This window comes from Hoplias malabaricus, chromosome 3 (assembly GCF_029633855.1).
Source record: "Hoplias malabaricus isolate fHopMal1 chromosome 3, fHopMal1.hap1, whole genome shotgun sequence".
NCBI lineage: Eukaryota > Metazoa > Chordata > Actinopteri > Characiformes > Erythrinidae > Hoplias > Hoplias malabaricus.
In genome coordinates this window covers 40,759,146-40,782,613 of record NC_089802.1, presented here as the reverse complement: position 1 = coordinate 40,782,613, position 23,468 = coordinate 40,759,146, and the positions used below count along the sequence as shown (strand labels likewise).

General features: G+C 38.9%; 1 long non-coding RNA gene across 1 annotated transcript; it reads right to left on the bottom strand.

Annotated features, from left to right (window-relative positions):
- Positions 1 to 14,151: 14,151 nt before the first annotated feature.
- On the bottom strand, positions 14,152 to 15,907 carry LOC136690708 (uncharacterized). Its single transcript, XR_010801761.1, has 3 exons — positions 15,794 to 15,907; positions 14,967 to 15,084; positions 14,152 to 14,880 (listed from the first exon to the last, which is right to left on the bottom strand). It is a non-coding gene; the product is annotated as an uncharacterized lncRNA (long non-coding RNA).
- Between the last annotated feature and the right edge of the window lie 7,561 nt (positions 15,908 to 23,468).

Below are 23,468 nucleotides of genomic sequence, written 5' to 3'. Positions count from 1 at the left end.
GACAAAAATGAAAGGCATGAGTTTATCTTAGCATATTTTTTGCTAATGGCTCAAAGTATGCAAGTTAATACCAGTAGGTCAGAGGAAAAACAGCATAGAATCCAGGCTGATCTAAGCTGGTTTATGTTGGTTTGGTGCTGGTTTAGCTGCTCACCCAGACAACATATGCACAACTGCTATCTGGTTCATTTGGCTTTTTCTAGCAGTGAATACTGAAACAATAGCTTGTGGACAGTGTTACGATAATGTTGCTTAACCACAGAGAGACATAAAGCCCAAAGCGGCTTTTGAGAAAGACGGCAAGTGTAAACAAAACATGTCTTTTCATACTTCAGACAAAAGCAGGGAGAAGCATCTCTTAGCTACTGCATCCAGAGAGCTAGCACACACTGCTAGCAACAACAAGAGCTTCACAAGAGCGTACTGAGAACACACGATTGAAAACACAAGACTTCTCAGCAGAACATGAAAAGATGAAACTCTCGGCTGACTGTGTCTGTGTTCTGTGTTCATTCGCCCTCAACTCTCTCTTGAATGCGTCCCGACTAGTCTTGAAAAACAGGGGGAGCACAGGAAGCCTGATCTCTCTATCCATTACACCTCCCCCATGCTGACACCTCTAATTACAGCCCACGTCTGCTTTCTTTTTGATATGTCTTCCACAGCAGGGAAGGATCCTTCTCTGGGAAACCTGCCCCATGCTGTTTGACTCTTTTTACACATGCCTGAGTATGAACTCACACACCCTAACAGAAGTATTCAGCTCTATACCTATATGTAACAGCCCAAAATATTTAGCGGATTTCCTAGTGGTTTCCCTCCCTCATCCTCACTTCCACTCCTCATCCTCAAAGGCCTTGAACAGGGTTTCACACACAGTTGGCCCTAGACTACAAGATGCAGGACTCTTCGAGCCAAGAGAGGAATAATAAACAGACCCTAGAGAGCCAGTAATGGCCCTGTGACATAAACAATCAAGACAATTATCGACAATATACATGCAAACTCAAAGGACACCATTAATGTCAGGCTTAGCTGTATTCACTTCAGGTAGGATTCAGATTTCATTTTTATTTTCCTCACAGCCGGCCTCTCTTCTTGGAACAGAATTTGAAATACATGTACTTTGCTCCAGTTTTCTCCCCACTTCACTCTTACTCCCTTGGGGTACTTTTCTAACATATTTGGTATGGACTGATTAAACTTGTACTTTAGTTAACTTCATTCAGATAGGTTTGAATAATCCACCCAATTCAGGTCTGTCACAAATCAAACTGCAGTGTAAAACCAGGCAAATGATGAAGATAAAATATCCCACAAACTCTGGTTGGGTTAGTTCTAGTATCCACAGGGCTAGATGATAACTATATATAAGTTATCATTTATAAATACACAGATTTCTTTGGCAGTGTTTGAAGACATTGATTGATGAATAAATAAGACTTTAAACTTAAAATTTGACAGCTGACAGTGATGACAGCTCACATTGTTTTCAGCAGCTGCATTATGATCAGAAATCTGGAGGTTTATTTGACTACTGCTTGATAGTGGTCAAGTGCAAGAACATTTGTCTTGGACTACACTAAATGACCTGGTTTATTTTTAGACAGGCTTATAATGAAAGGTGTTCAGAATGATACCTACAATATTAAAGATATTCCACCACTAGGTGAAATAGAGCCTCAAATGGAGGTTAGCCCGCCAAAATGGAGTGAGGTTCAAGATGTGGTGCATCATACAAAGGCAGGTTCTACTCCAGGGCCTAATGGTATGCCATATCAGGTGTACAGATGCACCTAAGATCTTGTGGAGTTTTTGTGGAGGTTGATGGTTTGAAAGATATGGATCATTCCAAAAGACTGTAGAAGAGCAGGTGGTATCCTTATCCCTAAGGAGAAAGGTGCTGTGGGTATAGAACAGTTTCAGCCTATAAGTATTCTTAATGTGAAGGATAATATTTTCTTTAGTGTTAGACTTGCTGCTTATTTGAAAGCAAATAAATACTAAGATACGTCAATACAAAAGTCAGGGGTTTCTGGCTTTACAGGATATTTGGAACATAGCAGCATGATCTGGCATCAGATTCAGACAGCAAAGAAAGAGGGTAGAGATCTACATGTCATTTTCCAAGATCTAGCGAATGCATTTGGCTCAGTGCCACATAAACTTAAACTACTTTTGAATTTTTCAGGTGCCAGACAAGGTTACTAGGCTTGTTAAAACATATTTTGAGGATATTCAGCTTTGATTTTGTACACAGGAATTTGTTACGTCATGGCAGCTGTTAAAAATAGGTATAATGGCTGGATGTACGATTTCACCATTAGCGTTTACAGTGGCAATCTAGGTAGTAATCAGGGCCTCAAAGTGGGTTGTAGGCGGGGAGAGGTTGCATGATGGTACTTGTCTTCCACCAATCAGATGACATGATGACCCTAACTACGACTGTGCCTTGGGACACTGTTGCTGGGGAAGTTAAATGATAATCTAAAGTTGGCTAGGCAGAAAATTAAACGGAGCAAGTTTAGAACTCTGTCGATTGTCAAAGAAAAGCTTTGGATTGAAGGAGAAATGATTCCTACAGTACTGGAGAGACCAGTGAAGAGTTTAGGTAGATTGTACAGTGCAGCACTAAATGATACTGACTAAGTTGTGGGAATAAAGGCTGAATTGGTGAAGGCTATTAATAGCATTGATAGATCATGTCTGTGGTGTCTGCAGTTTACTGCCTCATTTTAGATGACCATTGACAGTTTATGACATTTCAATCACAGAATTAGAGAGGATGGAAAGGGTTATAAGAAAGCTAAAAGTAAGTGGCTAGGGGTGCCATGGTGTTTAAATAGTGTGGCATGATATGGGAAAGGGGTGCTGGAATTACCACTCACAATTTTAGTTGAGGAATTTAAATGTGCAAAGGTGAAAGGTGAAATTATTTTTCAGGATCAAAGGATGCAGTGGTTAAAGCAGCAGCACGAGTCACAAAAGCAGGAAGGAAGTGGAACCCACGAGTGGCAGTGCAGGTAGCCAGGAGCTCATTAGAGCTAAGGCATGTGATTGGCCAAGTGCAATGCAGAAGAGTGGGCGTTGGGTCAGGTGATTCCTGGAAAGATTTTAGTAAGACCGCAACACCAGAGAGAAAGCAAATGATGACTAGATGTATTCACTTTTAGGAAGAGGAGGCACAGTGCGCAACAACACTGTCATAGGCAAAAATTGTGGGCAATGTATAGCCCCAGTCACCAGGGAGGCCAGTGTGGATTTACGGTTGTTGATGCTTAAGGGCAAGTTAGTACTGTAAAGCTGGCGTGGAGGGGGGTGGGTCTGGGACGCCAGACTTCACTGTTGAGCCTTCTGGAGGTATTGTGGGCTTAATTCAGCGAAACACTGATGAGGGGAGGTGCCTACCTGATGACCCCTGTGAAGTGGGAGTGATGCAGTGGGTGGTTTGGGTGCTCATGTAATAGGCTCAGTGAGTAACTGTAGATGTCTTAAGGGCAGCTGATTGCTGATCAGACCATAAATGGACACAGCAACCTTAGTGTGTATCTGTAGGATTGGAACAATAGAAATCGTGTGACTGCTGGTAGGAAGAGGGTGGGTTCGGACATATGTGAAGCTCTAATGGATTGACATAGGATATTTTACATATGTATATGATGTGTATGTTGTGTATGATTATAATAATACCAAAAAAGAACAGAACAAATCAATGCACATGTTTTTCTAATATTGTTTTTCCCAATAAAATTGTATCGCTTGCTATTTTCACACTTAATTATATTTTAATTTAATAATTAGAATAAGATGACAATTGATTTTGACAATTATATTTAATCCTATGCATCAGTTACCATAAAATTAGAAAGGAGCATGAAAATGTTTGAATTCTGAATTACAATTATATGTCACACACACACACACAAACATTTAAAATGTATTTGTTGTAATATTATCTCTGAGCAGAAACATTCAGAGTTAACACAGATTTCTCTCCAAAAGCTAATTATTCTGTAATTATTCTGGCTACTGAATATTAGCCTGTCTGTGTCCTAACAATGTTGTGACTTATTGCTGCCTTTGAGGGGTCTCTCATGAGACGGCATGACCAGCAAATCTTCAAGGTTGCTGCCTTCTTTTTCAGTCAAACCCAGAAAAGGGTTAAGAACCACTGCAGTGAGTGGTGTTTAATTAATGAATTAGTTGGATCAGTTTTGGATCAGGAAACCAATAAACTTTTAAGGGCAGTGGGACTAGGACTGAGAGAGAGTGCTCTACATAATGGAAAAAATCTATATCCATTAGTCCTGAGCGTCCCAGAACTACATGTCCAGACCGAGACGGATTTCGTTTTAAATACTGTGTGCACTTAGTTTAGATGCAAAGACAAGGTCACATTACAAACATGATCCCATGTGCTGTACATTCATATTTCTCTCATTGTGAAAATTAAATATAACATGCAAAACATCAGCTGCCAATGGTAATACAAGCCCTGCAACAATGGCTCACATATCAGCTTCATCTGCTTTTTGCCTCTTATTCCAAGAAGTATAAAGTACAGTGACATTGCACTGATGCATCATCCATGAGCGAGAGAGTACTGACAAAATACAATAAAATAAATACATATAATAAATAAATAAATATTTGGCTATATAAATGTATGTGGCATAATGTGTGGGTCCAAAAATAAATATATACTAAAAGGAGCTGCCTTGATATTTGTAACATTTCTACACTGTGTCTCATTATGAGCAGTAGTTAATTTAGTTAATAATTAACTCAGCTCCTGTCCACTGGTGGTGACATCACACAGGAGACAATCCTGCAGTTTCTGACCATTTCGACCTAAGAGTTAGACCCAGTGTGGGATTAGATTTAAGATTATAGTTAGTTTAGGTATTAGATTTAGGGTTAGGGTTAGAATTAAGGTTAAGGCTATTTTTCCATTTACATCAATTTGTTCTGTTCTTTAGGATAAAATCTGAATGCGATTGTGATTATTATTTTGTAATATCAATTGCCATTGTTATTATTATGCAACAACTATAAAATGACTTCCAGGTAGGCTCTGGACCCACCGTGACACTGAACTGGATAAAGCGTTTACAGAAAATGAATGAATTAATTAATTAATATAAAATGACTTAAGAGTGGGAGAATGATTGAATTTTGAATTACACTTATACTTTACACAAAAAAATCCCACTAATTTAGTTTTAAACACTTTAGATCTTATTTGTACACTTAATATTCAGATATGTATAAATTCACCTTGAAAACAAGCTATTGCTTAAGACCTGCTTCTTTATCAAAACTGTGTGTGTCACGTAAATAACATTTAAACCTCTCATGTTTAAGAGAGAAGAGAAAAGCTAGCTCCACTCTCTGTGTGTGTTCATTATTCCTTCCACTGAGGCAGGGACAACTCTGTGGGTCTGAAAGAGCTGGAGAGAAACTTGCTCCTGACTCGCTCTGGACACTGATCAGGATGAAACCATTACAGAAGATGAATGAATGGTTGAGTAATATTTATAAACACATTACTGTGTACGTTTATGTCACCAGACCCTGAACTATGAAGGTCATGAACTTAACGGCTGATTTGACTGGAAATGAAAGAAACGAAACTGTGGTCTCTGACTTCTGCCCACTGCTTTAGATGTGATCCAAAGGAAAGTGTGGAGCCTCCCTCTTTCTGCTCAGTGCTGTCAGTGCTGAAACCTTCTCGTCTCTGGAGGCTGTCAGTGGCATTACAGCCCTTCTGCAGTGAGGGAGCTTTTTTCCCCCTTCTCTGTTTTCTTCCAGGAGCCGGGGCTCAGACTCTTGCCTATTTATTTAAACGCCATCAATATTTTATTTTGCGAACGTGTTGCCGGAGATCACACGGGCACTCACAAAGGGACCCTGGGCTGAATATGCAAGGCTCTGATAAATATTTCAAGCTCTCCATTGCGCCAGCATCCCCACTGGCTCGCCGCGTGCCTTCCAGCTGATCTGGGCAAGAATTAAACATGTTTGCTTGCAGTATTTATTCTGTTTTAGAGAAGAAATCAGGCAGGACATTGCAGGGGTGGGTTGCTGGAGACAGCTGAGTGCCACAGGCCTTATTTACGCTCGATAATGGGGAAATTATTAAGAAACACACACACACACAAAGAGAGGGAGAGAGTCAGCCTCCTGCTGCCTCACTTAATAACATGTAATCCCCCTTTCACACCCATAATCTCTTCACTCCAGCTCAGCACCTCAACTCCCCTCATTTCACATTCTACCCAGATACCCCATTAACCCTTTCAGCCCCTCACTGGAAAACCTGAGGCTATTTCACAGCACTACTCCCACTCCCTCAGGAACACTCAACACATCTGTGGACACAGAATAATAACATAACAGTCAAAGCTAAGTGTTATTTTTGTTGTTGTTATATGCGTTCACAAATGTCTTGACTTCTCTTGGATGAGTGACAGATGAGGCATGGTGGCGCTGCATGTGGTGGCGCTGTCACATAACTCTATAGTCTCTAGTCCTGGGTTCAGTTCTCGCCTCGGGTCACTGTCTATGAGGGGTGTGGTGTGTTCCCCCTTTGTCTCTGTGGGTTTCTTCCACGTGCTCCCGTTTCTTCCCACAGTCCAAACACACATTTGTGGGATGATTAGCTGTGAAACTGACTGCAGGAGTGAGTGTGTGAATACTCTCAGCCACAGACGCTCCACCCATAAGTTGACGGAGAGTCACATACATTCAGAGTGTTACTGTCAGGATTCTGCAAGCTCTATGCATCCTTCAACATCTCATGCCAAAATAGTATTGGCCCTTTTGCATGTCAGTCAAACAACATTTTCCTGCAGTATAGGCGGTTCCCCACATTGCAGGTTTGATTCGGGTGGTGGATCATTCTCAGAGCTGCAGTGACACTGACGTGGTGGTGGTGTGTTAGTGTGTGTTGTCCTGGTGCGAGTGGATCAGACACAGCATGTGTGCTGGAGTTTTAAAACACTGTCCACTCTGTGAGACACGCCTACCTTCTTGCTCCACCTTGTAGATGTAAAGTCAGAGACAGTAGCTCATCTGCTGCTACACAGTTTGTGTTGGTCGTCCTCTGTGTGGAACACTGAGGGGTTTAAAAACTCCAGCAGTCACTGCTGCGTCTGGTCCAGTTTCCTACAGTCAGGAGAATTGGTGAAAGTGGGTGGGGGTCCAGAGGAATCTGCATGTGCGCCAAGTGCAGGGAGCTGGTTTGGGCTGAACAGAGGAGCTCTTTTCCCTCGCACATCAGCATACATCAATAAAAGAGATGAGCTCCCGGGAGAGCAGAGATCCTGCCCACTACGTTTATGAGAGAAGGAATGAGTAGAGGAGTGGATGGATAAGTGGAGAGAGAGAGAGAGAGAGAGATAGAGAGAGAGAGGGAGGGGAGTCCCTCAGGCACAAAGAGCAAGAGTCCTCAGCAGTAACAACACAATCAATCAGCTCTCGCGCCTCTCACACTTCGCTTCAGTGTCTCCACCACATCTCCATACACTCCTTACTGATGTCAGAGAAATGTACAAACACACACACACACACACACACACAGTCTTCTTTACACACAGTCTTCTTTACACACAGCACTGTCCACTCTACACACAGCACTATTCACTATATATGATATTACATTTTCCTTTAATGTAGATATTAGAATAGATAGAAGTGTTATTTTATTATGTGAAAACTAGTCAGTGTTTTTGTTATTCCTTATACTTCATTGAAAATTATTTTATTATTAATAATATAATGAGTAAAATATTACAAATCAACAAATTTCAGGAAATTTCCAATACTTTTAAGTAACTCTCTGAGCAGCGGCTCCCCTCAGGGCTGTGATCTGAGCCCACTGAAAACCACACTGTGAAGTTTGCAGATGTACAACAGTTGTGGGCCTTATCCAGGATGACAATGACCTGGACTACAGATATGAGGTGAACCATCTGGTTGATTGGTGGGAAACAAACAACCTGGTCCTGAATGTCAAGAACAATTGATCATTGTTGACATTGTTGACAGGAGGAGCCAACCATACACAGGTCCTCATCAAGGACACAGCAGTGGAAATAGTCAGCAAAACCAAAACCAAGTTCCTGGGGGTTCAGACAACACACACTTTGACTTGGTCCGATCACACTGAAAAGAGCTCCACAGCGCATGCACTTCCTGAGACAGATGAGCAGAACTCCCCACCCCTCCCCCACTCGCTCCTCACCACCTTGTACAGAGGCACTGTGAAGAGCATACTGACCAGTTGCATCTCTGTCTGGGTTCGAGACTTCAATGCTTTGAAAGTCCCTGCAGGTGGTGAGGACAGCAGAAAAAATTAATGGTGGTTAGGGAACTGGGCTTCTAACTGGAAGATTTCTGGTTCGGTCCCCAGAGCTGGCAGGTCATGACTGAAGTGCCCTTGAGCAAGTCACTTAACCCCCAACTGCTCCCTGTGCAGTGGCTAGGGCTGCCCACCGCTCCGGGCATGTGTGCTCACTGCACCCTAGTGTTCACTGTAGTGTGTGTGTAAATGTGTGTTTCACTGCACGGATTGAGTTAAATGCATAAAAATGCGTAAAATGAGTGTGTGAGTGCAGTGGCCAGTAAAGTGATCTACTTTGATCTAATGCAACATACTTTTGTTCTAATGCATACTGCATGGTATAGAATTGAATGACAATAAAGTCAGTCTATGTCTATATCTATATGTCTAACTAAATCAGATCAAACAGACAAACGAGTGAATACTTTTAGAATCTCCTTACAACAAACTCAGAATGAGAATTAGACACAGTCTAGACACAGTCACTAGATTTAAGATGGTTTCATTTAATCAGCAATTAATGCTATTATTATTACTATTTTTTTAATTATATATATATATATATATATATATATATATATATTTTTTTTTTTTGTGGAGGTGAGAATCTGAAACCTCAGCTTGGGTGAAGGCGACGTAACACAGGTTGATGGGACTCTGAAATATGAATGAAGATTCATAATCATTAATATTTCATAGTGTAGTATGAAGCCATTAGCTTCAAGAGTCATCTTAGAATGGAAATATCCACAGTATGATCTAAAGTGACACTGCATGCAATCAGAAGGTTCTCAGTTGTCCAGTGATGTCACTCAGCCAGAGTAATGACCACAGTGAGATGGCATCATCTGAGTGAAAGCATGCAGGGCACTTAGTGTGTCATTTTTGGCCTTAATTAAGTCGCTTAGTGGGGTTTGCCTCTGTATTTTTTGCTATATAAAGCTAGCATATATTCAATTCAGTCAAAAGCCTTATGCAAACAAGACCAAATTTCCCAGGCACTCATCAGTGCCATCCTGATTAGCCTTGTCACAGCTTATCTCTGTTGTTTGCAGTGTAACAACTGTTTCAGTGAGAATATCACAGGCTGAATTATCTGTTTCCTCCAAACTCCTGTAGAATCTTGTAGTCCTGAAGGAATACAAGATTCTATTTTTCTTTCTTTTTTAACCAATTATTTAACCTTTTTCCTCCAGGTTGGTGTCACCATGAATTGGAAAAAAGGGTGTTTGACCAATGTTTCTCATTGTATTAATTCCCCAGGAAGGTGACAGAGACCTTTCCAAGTCACAAAACAAATCACATATTTGGAGAAATAGTGATAAATCACATAGTTAACTGTGAACTGTACATTGCTCATATTTTAATATAAAGTGTATGGCCTACACCTGTTCAGCCAATTTTTCTTCTGAAATGAAAGCATTAATAAATAACAGCTTATGTTCCTCTCATACACTGTAAACCTGGATACATTAGCAGAACTTTAAAAAATTAAGGCAATCAGTTGCCTTAATATTTTTAAGTTTATATAACCAAATGTCAGAAGCATGCATTTTGACTCTGCTCAATTAAACTCAGAAAGGACATACTTTTGAAGATATATGATTTATTAAATTGAGTGCAACCTTTTGATATATCTTTATAGTTAGAACCACTCAATCCAGTTTATTACATGGGACATTAGGTTTAAAAGTGTAGTAATAGCTTCAGACTAGATGTTAGAACATTTTGGTTAGCATTTGCTTGTATTCTATCATGAAGCCATTAGTGAGATCATGTACTGATGTTGGAAGATATGTTCTAGTCCTCCAACCCATCCGAAAGAGCTCCATCATTCCAGAAAATGTAATTCCCCCAATGCTGTGGGCTTACTACCCCTCTGACACTTGGCATTGGGCATTGTGACCTTATTTACATGTGTAGGAGCTCCAGAGCATCCCCTTTTTTTCAATGGTCTTTAAACAAACAGTTGAAATTTGTATCCACAGTAGGACACTTTATAGTATTTGAACTCACTCTTTGTCTACAAATGTTTGGACTTGTAGTGCATAAAGCCCCCAGTGAGAAAGGTCTGTCCAGCCATCTATGAACAATAATGACCATGAAAAGATGGCATCATTGGAATAAAAGCCACCAACCCGCTTAGTGTGTGCCACTTTGGGCTTAATTAAGCTCCCTTACAGTCCTGCTCCCTGTGTGGTGGTCAATAGTGTGTGAAGGATGCCCCCTGCAACAGTGTTCACGCATGGGAGAGCTAGCAAAGAGCTGCATAGCCTTTAGCGTACTGACAGCTAGCGGCCGCCCTCTCTCACTCGCCCACCCCTGTTGTAAGGGAAAGAGATCACCGACAGCAATAATATCTCATATTTTATTTGATATATATCAGCAAATTAAATCATCTTAAATATAGTAAGTATCTCTAATATTTCGCATTGTGGGATAATAATAATAATACTAGAAGATTTTGTGCCTGTTTTATGTGATTGTCAGGAAAAAACAGCATTTTGGAGGATTTTACACAGAGAATAGAAGTCCAACCATTGAAAAGCATGATCCAAGATGAGTGTATTTAACTCCTCCCTCAATGTGTGACACTATGGTTCACCCGTGCAGAACTAATTATACTGTTCATATGTGCAATAACAATAATAATGTAATTCACTTTTTCTTAATTATGTGTGCAATAATATGAACTGCTTTCTACAGTATATTCCATGTTCATTATCACAACCACTGCCACTGTATTTCACTGTATTTTTAAGAATTGACATATGTACATATTGCAAATTTGTACACATTTTTATTTAAAACTATTATTAGTGTTCTTTAACATAAAAGGTTGCAACTGTAATAACTGCAATTTCTCTCTGAGATCAATACGGTATTTCTGATTCTGATTGCTCGATATGAATAATATTAAATTATTTTTTGCTGTAAATGGAACGGACTAAATTCAGTACAGCGCCAACTACATGAAAGTAAACATAGACTGAAAGTGCTGCAAAACTAAACAACATATGACTTTCTGTGGTAACTCCAACAGTGAATAAAAACGTACAGGCCTTATCAAATTCAGACACGTAAAAACAATGGTCATTTTTGTTTATCTCAATGATACGGTTCCACCTTAAAAGTCACAGAGCTTCTGAACATAACCAAACCAGAGAACAGGGATTACCCATAATCTTAGACACTGCCTTTAAGCAGTGTATAGGTCTTATTCTGCGGGCAGACACTGATAAGTTTCAGAAATTATGATCGAACCAAGCAAAATGTGCCAAATCCACTGCTCATGTGATGTTGCTTACAGTTAATCAGCGATGTCATGATCTTTTCTTTGTATATTCTTCTTTTGTAGCAATCTCTAGAAAGATACAGAATTGTCCCGAGTTTGGACAGTTGTTCCCTGTTGAACCAATACAGGACGAAATTTGTTTCATAATTTTGAGGTTAGAGCATTAAAGACAGATGAATTGTACTGTATTTAACTTAGTAAAAAAAGCTAGATGTTACAGTGTAATACCAGGATGAATAGATGATATCAGTTTGTCTATGTATCCTTACCTCCCCACCCCCCCAACTGGTTTTACTGCAGACTTAGCCCCCCTTAGCCCTCATTCATAAATCTGTAGCAATATCTCTACCAAAATACAACTCACCTGTAAGTGGAGTGATACATGTAGGGTTAATAGCTCCAGTGATTTTATACTCAGAACTCTGTTTTGAGTATAAAAAGGGAATGTCTGTTTTCCAATCAAATCACTTGGTTTAAAAATATTGTTACTGTCGCTAATACAATATTCTTGAACTGATGCGTTTCTGACATGCTACGACCAGTGGACTTTTTGGACATGACAAACAAGTCAGGACTGAGGGAAAGTACTGTAACCTATGATCTCCTTTGCATATGGCGACAGACATTCCAGCTAATCTATGAGTAGCAACTCTACATAGACACGGAAATCACATTCTGTTTACACTTCCAAACGCGAATGAGATCCGTCTCTGACCACCTCCAAATGAGTAATCCAATCTTTATCTCATCACAGTGTCTCTTGAGTGTGTTTACACCTGCCATTTCATGCAGAAATGTGAAATCTGAATGTAATCCGATGAAATACAATGCACGTTAATGTCAAGTGTGAACAGGTCCTTGCACATGCCGTCTAGATTTAAGACGTTGTCAGTACATAATATATCAGCTTCATTTTTTACAGTTTAGAGCTACAGAGCAAACAGAGGTGACTGTCACAGCCAGAAAGTGAGTGAAAAACGAGGGTAAAGGATGTAAACACAGTGCAACCTTGTTTCCCAGACACAAATTGGGCTTAATGTGTGGAAAAGTGTCTCTAAAAATGGGTTTGCTATGGTCTAGAAACATATTAGAGCTCCGAACTAATGTGCTGAAAATCTGATGTAAAAGACACACTCAGATTACACTGCAGCACACAGTACTGGGGCTACATTTCAAAACCTGATTCCAGCCTCACCATTGAGGAGGGATTTCACTGGACTTTCTCTAGCATTAAGATGAAAACAAAGTCATTCTGAGTGGTTTGGCTGTAGAGAAATTTTAGACTTGTATTTCTGAACAGTGGTGGTGAATGGAACCAGACATATGCATTCATACATCACAGATACCAGCATTTTATCTCACATCCATCACTGAACGTCACGTGTGCTTCTGAGTTTAAAAAAGGAATATTGATGATGGTAAAATACCTGGAATCTTAGTCCACCTTGTAGATGTAAAGTCAGAGCTCATCTGTTGCTGCACAGTGTGTGTCGGTCGTCGTCTAGTCCTTCATCAGTGACACAGGACGCTGTCGGCTGGATGTTTTTGGTCGGTGGACTGTTTTCAGTCCAGACACTGAGGGGTTTTAAAGCTCCAGCAGCACTGCTGTGTCTGATCCACTCTACACCAGCACAACACACACTAACACACCACCACCACCACGTCAGTGTCACTGAAGTGCTGAGAATGATCCACCACCACATCACACCTGCTCTATGGGGGTCCTGTCGGGGTAACATCGGTCCACATATATAAGCAGTGCTCAGTGCTTGTCTGGAGACATTTGGAAGGCTACTGCTCATATAGAGTCACAGGAGTTTGCTTTAGTATTCTGCCCTCACCTGGTAAAGGCAGATGCTTCAGAGGAGCTGGTTCCCAAGGCCCTCACCTGCTCTGTAAGCAGATAGAGCAGCAGATTCAGAGGAAAAGTCGGGGCATGACTGAGATCTGATCATCAGCTCATACACAGAGCAGCAGACCTCAGGGATGTCATCATCACCTCCACCAACCTCTGAAAAAAACACCAACTGCTGCAGCAATTTACTGCAGCATTATCTGTACCCTACTCTCTGTCAATCTCTCTCTCTCTCTCCCTCACACACACACACACACACACACACACACATTCTTGTAGAAGCGTTATCTGGGGACTACGAGCTGGATCCTACATTGTGGGGACGCGCATTTCTAAAGGCTTTAGGAACAAATGAAACACAGATTCATGTTTCAACTGATCCTGGAACAGCAGCTGTCACTTTAAAATAAAGAAAATACATTAATAAAGCAATGTGACATTTTCCGACATTCTGGGGACTGTTTCTGGTATTCCAAACATGTGAGGACCAGCACACACACACACTGACACTTCCCAGTATTTTGTACAATGTAAGTACTTGTGAACAATCTGGGGACAAATTTTACTAACAACTGGTTTGCAGCCACAATGCATATTTATAAGAAAAGACAAATGATGTTGTCATATGAATAACACATTTATTCATTTCCATTTAAACTTTTTTTTTTTGCCATTTGCCCATGCCGTATTTTGTACAAATCATTAATAAATACCTTAAAATTTTCAAAAGCATCTACAAGGTGTACAACCACCTCAACACTTTAAGCTGCCAAGGCCCCAATAAGTATAAAAAAATTAAAAGAAAACAACCATTTTATGAAACACTCACTCCCAACGTTTAAATGGTTCTTTTAAACTGAAGAAATATGGTGACGTTTCTTCAGACTGATGAAGAATGTGCTGTATATGGCTCTTTATAGCACCAAAAGTGTTATAACATACAAAACATTCTCAGTCAATCTGAAGAAAATAACAATTTTATTGTTCATGGGTCTTTACAGAGCCACTGTAAAACTGTAAAAATAAAAAACCCTAAAGACGACATCAGCCAACTTTTCAATGAAATCAAATATTGTTTTTTTCCTATAGGAACTTTATAAATGAATTAACAAAACAAAACAAAAATGCATTTTAATGCAGTAAATGGCTTTTTATTCTGGTTTACATCTTCCTTTTAAGAGTAGTAATTCTGTTTTTGACAAAAAATTTCACAGCCAACCAATCTGTCTTTCAACAATAGGATTCACGCTATAGGTTCTGCTTTTATACAGGCCTCACAATGTTGTTTTCCTGGCACTGTGCAAGTTTTGATGAACCTGTTCAGATGTTTTTCAACAGCTTTCACCTCATTGGTCTCCCATTTCCTTTTCTTAACCACCTTGACACCTGAATAAATGCAGGACAACATCAGTCAAAACATACAATGTTTTTCCATTTCATAACAGCTTGCCATAATGTTTATCAGACTATACCTTTGGGAACTAATGTGATACTAGTTGGTTCTGATGCTGGTGTTGCTGTTTGGTTCTGATGCTGATTGGTTTCCTGGGCTTGCTTTGTAGATGTTTCTATGTCCAGTTCTGCTCCAATCTAGTTAAACACAAATTAAATGCATCAAACTAAAAGAATAAGTGGCAAAGAACATCCAATAATAGTAATAATGATAATGACAAGAAAAAAGTGTTTACTGAAGAAAAAGAAAAAAGACTGAAAGATAAAAAATAAAAATAAATATTGGTGGCTGCTGGGGCTGTCAATCACTGATCACCCTTCATCACGACCAGCTCAGTAAGAGATACCAATCAAGGACAGGGCTGAACTGTAACATGCTGCAGAGCATAACTATTTTTTTTTTAATATGTCACAAAAATAACAGGGCTTAGTTACTGCTAGCAAGCCATACAATTACATATGTCAGCTGAAAACCATCCAACGCAGCTACAAAGTCGATCGATCATTCCATTTTTATCCAAAAGTTGTGGTTTTGCTACGGGGTTCCTAAGATATTTCTAGATACTTGTTTTTACACCAGTTCAACTGTGCACAAAAAGGTAATGGTAAATCACTTCTTTATTCTACCAAGAACATGCCCAATATTAAAAACATGTTGCCATACAATAATCAAGAGGAACACTAATTCTGAAACTATTTTAAGGCTAAACACACCAATCAAAGTAATTATTTTTAATAAAATTCTTATATTCTTATATCCTATGCCAATACTGTTAGAGTACATTGTACATTGTGGGGACTTGACATTTACTAAATAAAAAACACATGAAATATAATAGTTTCATACCATTTTGCAGAAAGTAGACTCTTGCAGTGATTGTTGGATGCCATGGTAATAGTCTCCAGAGGCACAATCTGGCTCCAGACCTTTACTGTCTGTTGTCATTCCACTTTTTGTCACCTGAAATGGGCACAACAGTCACTAACATGTCCGATATTAAAAGCATGTTGCCATACAATAAACAAGAGAAACACTAATAAGTGGTAGAAACTATTTTAAGGCTAAACACACCAATTTAACTATTTATTTTTTTAATAAACCTCATTCTTTTTTAACAGCTGCTTTGTGGGGACTTGAATGAAATCCTATGCCAATACTGTTAGAGTACATTGTACATTGTGGGGACTTGACGTTTACTAAATACAAAACACCTGAAATATAATAGTTTCATACCATTTTGCAGAAAGTAGAGTCTTGAAGTGTATGTTGGGTGCCATGGTGATTGTCTCCAGAGGCACAATCTGGCTCCAGACCTTTGCTGTCTGCTGTCGTTCCACTTTTTGTCACCTGAAATGGGCACAACAGTCACTAACATGTCCGATATTAAAAGCATGTTGCCATACAATTAACAAGAGAAACACTAATAAGTAGTAGAAACTATTTTAAGGCTAAACACACCAATCAAACTAATTATTTTTAATAAAATCCTTATATTCTTATATCCTATGCCAATACTGTTAGAGTACATTGTGGGGACTTGACGTTTACTAAATAAAAAACACATGAAATATAATAGTTTCATACCATTTTGCAGAAAGTAGACTCTTGCAGTGATTGTTGGGTGCCATGGTGATAGTCTCCAGAGGCACAATCTGGCTCCAGACCTTTACTGTCTGTTGTCATTCCACTTTTTGTCACCTGAAATGGGCACAACAGTCACTAACATGTCCGATATTAAAAGCATGTTGCCATACAATAAACAAGAGAAACACTAATAAGTGGTAGAAACTATTTTAAGGCTAAACACACCAATTGAACTATTTATTTTTTTAATAAACCTCATTCTTTTTTAACAGCTGCTTTGTGGGGACTTGAATGAAATCCTATGCCAATACTGTTAGAGTACATTGTACATTGTGGGGACTTGACGTTTACTAAATAAAAAACACATGAAATATAATAGTTTCATACCATTTTGCAGAAAGTAGACTCTTGAAGTGTATGTTGGGTGCCATGGTGATTGTCTCCAGAGGCACAATCTGGCTCCAGACCTTTGCTGTCTGCTGTCGTTCCACTTTTTGTCACCTGAAATGGGCACAACAGTCACTAACATGTCCGATATTAAAAACATGTTGCCATACAATAAACAAGAGGAACACTAATAAGTGGTAGAAACTATTTTAAGGCTAAACACACCAATCAAACTAATTATTTTTAATAAACTTCTTATATTCTTATATCCTATGCCAATACTGTTAGAGTACATTGTACATTGTGGGGACTTGACGTTTACTAAATAAAAAACACATGAAATATAATAGTTTCATACCATTTTGCAGAAAGTAGACTCTTGCAGTGATTGTTGGGTGCCATGGTGATAGTCTCCAGAGGCACAATCTGGCTCCAGACCTTTACTGTCTGTTGTCATTCCACTTTTTGTCACCTGAAATGGGCACAACAGTCACTAACATGTCCGATATTAAAAGCATGTTGCCATACAATAAACAAGAGAAACACTAATAAGTGGTAGAAACTATTTTAAGGCTAAACACACCAATTTAACTATTTATTTTTTTAATAAACCTCATTCTTTTTTAACAGCTGCTTTGTGGGGACTTGAATGAAATCCTATGCCAATACTGTTAGAGTACATTGTACATTGTGGGGACTTGACGTTTACTAAATACAAAACACCTGAAATATAATAGTTTCATACCATTTTGCAGAAAGTAGAGTCTTGAAGTGTATGTTGGGTGCCATGGTGATTGTCTCCAGAGGCACAATCTGGCTCCAGACCTTTGCTGTCTGCTGTCGTTCCACTTTTTGTCACCTGAAATGGGCACAACAGTCACTAACATGTCCGATATTAAAAGCATGTTGCCATACAATAAACAAGAGAAACACTAATAAGTAGTAGAAACTATTTTAAGGTTAAACACACCAATCAAACTAATTATTTTTAATAAAATCCTTATATTCTTATATCCTATGCCAATACTGTTAGAGTACATTGTACATTGTGGGGACTTGACGTTAACTAAATAAAAAACACATGAAATATAATAGTTTCATACCATTTTGCAGAAAGTAGACTCTTGAAGTGTATGTTGGGTGCCATGGTGATTGTCTCCAGAGGCACAATCTGGCTCCAGACCTTTGCTGTCTGCTGTCGTTCCACTTTTTGTCACCTGAAATGGGCATAACAGTCACTAACAAGCCCGATATTAAAAACATGTTGCCATACAATAAACAAGAGGAACACTAATAAGTGGTAGAAACTATTTTAAGGCTAAACACACCAATTTAACTATTTATTTTTTTAATAAACCTCATTCTTTTTTAACAGCTGCTTTGTGGGGACTTGAATGAAATCCTATGCCAATACTGTTAGAGTACATTGTACATTGTGGGGACTTGACGTTTACTAAATACAAAACACCTGAAATATAATAGTTTCATACCATTTTGCAGAAAGTAGAGTCTTGAAGTGTATGTTGGGTGCCATGGTGATTGTCTCCAGAGGCACAATCTGGCTCCAGACCTTTGCTGTCTGCTGTCGTTCCACTTTTTGTCACCTGAAATGGGCACAACAGTCACTAACATGTCCGATATTAAAAGCATGTTGCCATACAATAAACAAGAGAAACACTAATAAGTAGTAGAAACTATTTTAAGGTTAAACACACCAATCAAACTAATTATTTTTAATAAAATCCTTATATTCTTATATCCTATGCCAATACTGTTAGAGTACATTGTACATTGTGGGGACTTGACGTTAACTAAATAAAAAACACATGAAATATAATAGTTTCATACCATTTTGCAGAAAGTAGACTCTTGCAGTGATTGTTGGGTGCCATGGTGATTGTCTCCAGAGGCACAATCTGGCTCCAGACCTTTACTGTCTGTTGTCATTCCACTTTTTGTCACCTGAAATGGGCACAACAGTCACTAACATGTCCGATATTAAAAACATGTTGCCATATAATAAACAAGAGGAATACTAATAAGTGGTAGAATCCATTTTAAGGCTAAACACACCAATCAAACTATTTATTTTTAATAAAACTCTTATATTTTTAAATAGGCACTGTGTGGGACTTTGTGTAAACCATTCATTTGAAAAGACATTGTGGGGACTCAGTGGGGGAGCTGCACCATTTGCCGAATGAAATCCTTTGCCAATACTGTTACAGTACGTTGTGGGGACTTGACGTTTACTATGTAAAAAACACCTGAAATATAATAGTTTCATACCATTTTGCAGAAAGCAGACTCTTGCAGTGATTGTTGGGTGCCATGGTGATTGTCTCCAGAGGCACAATCTGGCTCCAGACCTTTACTGTCTGTTGTCATTCCACTTTTTGTCACCTGAAATGGGCACAACAGTCACTAACATGTCCGATATTAAAAACATGTTGCCATATAATAAACAAGAGGAACACCCATAAGTGGTAGAAACTATTTTAAGGCTAAACACACCAATCAAACTATTTATTTTTAATAAAACTCTTATATTTTTAAATAGGCACTGTGTGGGGACTTTGTGTAAACCATTCATTTGAAAAGACGTTGTGGGGACTCAGTGGGGGAGGTGCACCACTTGCTGAATGAAATCCTATGCCAATACTGTTACAGTACGTTGTGGGGACTTGACGTTTACTATCTAAAAAAACACCTGAAATATAGTTTCATACTATTTTGCAGAAAGTAGACTCTTGCTGTGATTGTTGGGTGCCATGGTGATTGTCTCCAGAGGCACAATCTGGCTCCAGACCTTTGACGTCCACTGTCATTCCACTTTTTGTTACCTGAAATGGGTACAACAGTCACTAACATGTCCGATATTAAAAGCATGTTGCCATACAATAAACAAGAGAAACACTAACAAGTGGTAGAAACTATTTTAAGGCTAAACACACCAATCAAACTATTTATTTTTAATAAAACTCTTATATTTTTAAATAGGCACTGTGTGGGACTTTGTGTAAACCATTCATTTGAAAAGACATTGTGGGGACTCAGTGGGGGAGGTGCACCACTTGCCGAATGAAATCCTTTGCCAATACTGTTACAGTACATTGTGGGGACTTGACGTTTACTATGTAAAAAACACCTGAAATATAATAGTTTTATACCATTTTGCAGAAAGCAGACTCTTGCAGTGATTGTTGGGTGCCATGGTGATTGTCTCCAGAGGCACAATCTGGTTCTAGACCTTTACTGTCCGCTGTCGTTCCACTTTTTTTCACCTGAAATGGGCACAACAGTCACTAACACGCCAGAATGTTGCCGTACCATAAATAAGAGAAACACTGATTAATGGCAGAAAATACTTTTATCATCTCCACTTAACATATAGCAGCAATTTGTAGTTCTACATTTCTAGAATTTAGTCAATCTGATTCTCTGCATACTTTATCATGTTCTTCAATGGTCAGGACCACCACAGAGCAGGTATGATTTGGGCAGTGGATTTTTATCAGCACTACATTTACACTGATGTGGTTGTGGTGGTGTGTTAGGGCGTGTTGTGCTGGTTTAAGTAGATTACACACTCACACACACTGATATTGTGGTGATAGTATAAACGCAGCGCTAGTAATGATTCACCACCCTAATAATACCTGATCTGTGGCTGTACAATGGGTGTCCTGACCACTGAAAAACAGGGTAAAGGGTGGTCAACAAAGTATGCAAGGAATCAGATGGACTAAATTCTGGATCTGTAGAACTTCAAGGTGCTCCTCTATGGTATGTGGAGCTCATAAAATAGACACGTTTAGAAGCAAGTAGGTGGTTTTAATGTTAAGGCTTATCAGGGTGTGTAAAGCAAGTGTAAGACACAGCACTGTATACTGGTGTATATCCCAACTGATGTACATGAGTTCAGAAATCACACCTAGTGTTATACATTTCCTATACTGGTGGAGTACATACACATAGCATTTACAGTGTGTAAGCTGCATGAACAAAAGTCGTTTTCCTTACTTGAATCTCAGAACCAGATCTGTGCTGTGAATGTTTGGTGAAATGCTGATCAACTTCAGAGGCAGTTTCTGACTCCAGGTGACTACTGCCTGCTTCCGGTCCACTTTCTGACACCTAAAATGATAACATCAGCCACTATTAAACTTATAAGGTAGAAGGGTACCAGTTATTATCAGCTACCATTGGAAATCAAGTGGATGACTAAAGAGGTAGTTAGTTGTTTTTAATTTATCTATCGGCTTCTGGTCAGTTGCCTTGGTTTTGAGAAGGACTGTGTGTTTATATATAAGAAAGAACTACAGTGGCTTTATCTCATTTGGAAACTGAGTTTGAGGATATCGCAGAGCTGTCAAATCACACTTGTGAAAGTGTTTTTTTTTTAATAATTTGACAGTTTAGTTTGAGAATTTGAGCTGCAAGAGAAAAGTAAAATGTATGACTGATAAAATGGGTAGAAAAACATTAGGCAGAAGTCAAAGGTGTATAAAACATTTGTATAAGGATTTTATACATGTAACATTTGAGTAGCTTCCATCAGGCAAATGGTATCTAATGCCAAGAGACACCAGGAATATTTAAAAGAGGTCACCTTTACTGAAATGCAGTGGAAATTATCATTTCTTTGTAAATAGGTTTTATAATCGCTTGTATACTACACTACAGTTAATAGTTTGTTGTGAGTGTGTGTGTGTTGTTGTTGTTGTTGTAGGTGTATATACATTGTCAAAGTTTTGTCACAAGTGACCAAAGATGAATTTCCACATTCTTACTTTACTCCTCCAGGGACAATCACCATCTCCATAGTTATATGTAATCTCCACTCCAGATGTGATGTCTCTTAAAGCAAAAAGACACAACCGGGGCCTTCCTTCCAAAATGATTCTCTTCATTTTGCAGTTGGGGTTAATATGGTCTTCCAAGAATGCCATCATCTCTTGCAGCATCGATACTGAATTTGAACAAACAGAAGACAGATAATTTGTGACAAAATATATTATTTTAGCTGTAGATAGTTTTAGTTGAGATTGTTCTAGAATTCAAACCTAATCAAACCAAACATTACATTCTGAGGTGAGGTACACGACATTTTGTTAAATAGAAATACTACTGAACTAAATAATGACTACAAAGTACAGTATATGTACATGTTTTCTGTAACCCCTGCCAGGAAAAACAGCAGAGACAGGCATGGATGCACATGTTGTGTGTGCTGGTCAACAGAAATGGATGTTGATAAACTGATGACCATGCTGAGCTCTCCACTTAACCCAGTACCAGCCCAGCATTAACCGGCATAGAGCAACATAGATCAGCTTAGACCAGTATGAAATATGCACTGGTTTGTAGAAAGAAGGCCTGGATTTTTAAGAAGGTAAATGTATTTTTCCCCTAAGCATTTTTTTTCCATTTTCTGCCTGAAATTACATACAAACATCTTTAGGCTTTCTCCTCAGGCAGAGAAACTAGAGTCAATTTTATGAAAAGCCTTAAAAAATGTAAAATAAAACATTTAAAGGTATTGAAATTAATCTGCAGTGGTCAATATCTGATAAAAAAAATGAGAAAATGTAAAAAATAAAAAGGTAAACACACTCCTAAATTTCATTTTATAATCTAGATATCAGTGACTTCAAACTGAAGAGTTAATGTCCAACAGTTTGAAGTTATTCAAGCTGGAGTAGACAGTGAACCGGGGCCTGGCCAAGTGTCTCCAAACACTACAACCTCTCCATAAAGATAATGATTCATTTTATTGCAGAAAAAAAATAAAAATAAATTATATATATATATATATATTCAAGTCATATATATAATCTAGACTTAATGGCAACATTTACAATGTTTTTCTTTACAAACTAGACTCCTGCAGCTCTCCAAGTGCCCTTTTACCCTGAACAAACAGGAGAAGGGTTTATTCTTGTTGTATTTTATTCTGATATTTACTCGTTTCTAACGCAGAACAGTGTCCCTTCAAAGGCCAGGCGTTTTGGAGGAGGGAGCTTCACTCTGGTTCGCTGTGACTCCCTCACACCCCTCCGTGTGTTTAAATCGCCTCAGCGGGGGAAAGGCAGCCAGTGAAAGACCTCTAATCTCTGAAAACATGTTTATTGTCTTGATTGTTTTTTGTTGTGATTGTTGTGGCCAAATAAAACCGTCGGAGTCGTCTCTCGCGGTGCAGGCCGCTGAAACACGGGCCTATGTTTGTCCCGCCTCCTTGGTTACGCGTCGTCATGACTCTGCCCCTGATTGGTCTGCAGACTTGATTGACGTGTCGCTGGAAAGCTAAGAGCCTATGCCACACGACCATAAGAGTTCCTTAAGGGAGACCCACGGGGATAATGTTTAATTATTTAAAAATATGCTGTACCGTGTTTTTAAACTGTGTTTTTTAAACTCACACAAACACGAGGATCACAAACACACGGACTGACGGAAAGGCACGAGGTAAGCGCTGGTGTGATTTGTTTTTGTGTGAATCACTTCTGGGCTCATGACGCAGGAGTTTAATTTTTTTAAAAGAAAGAGA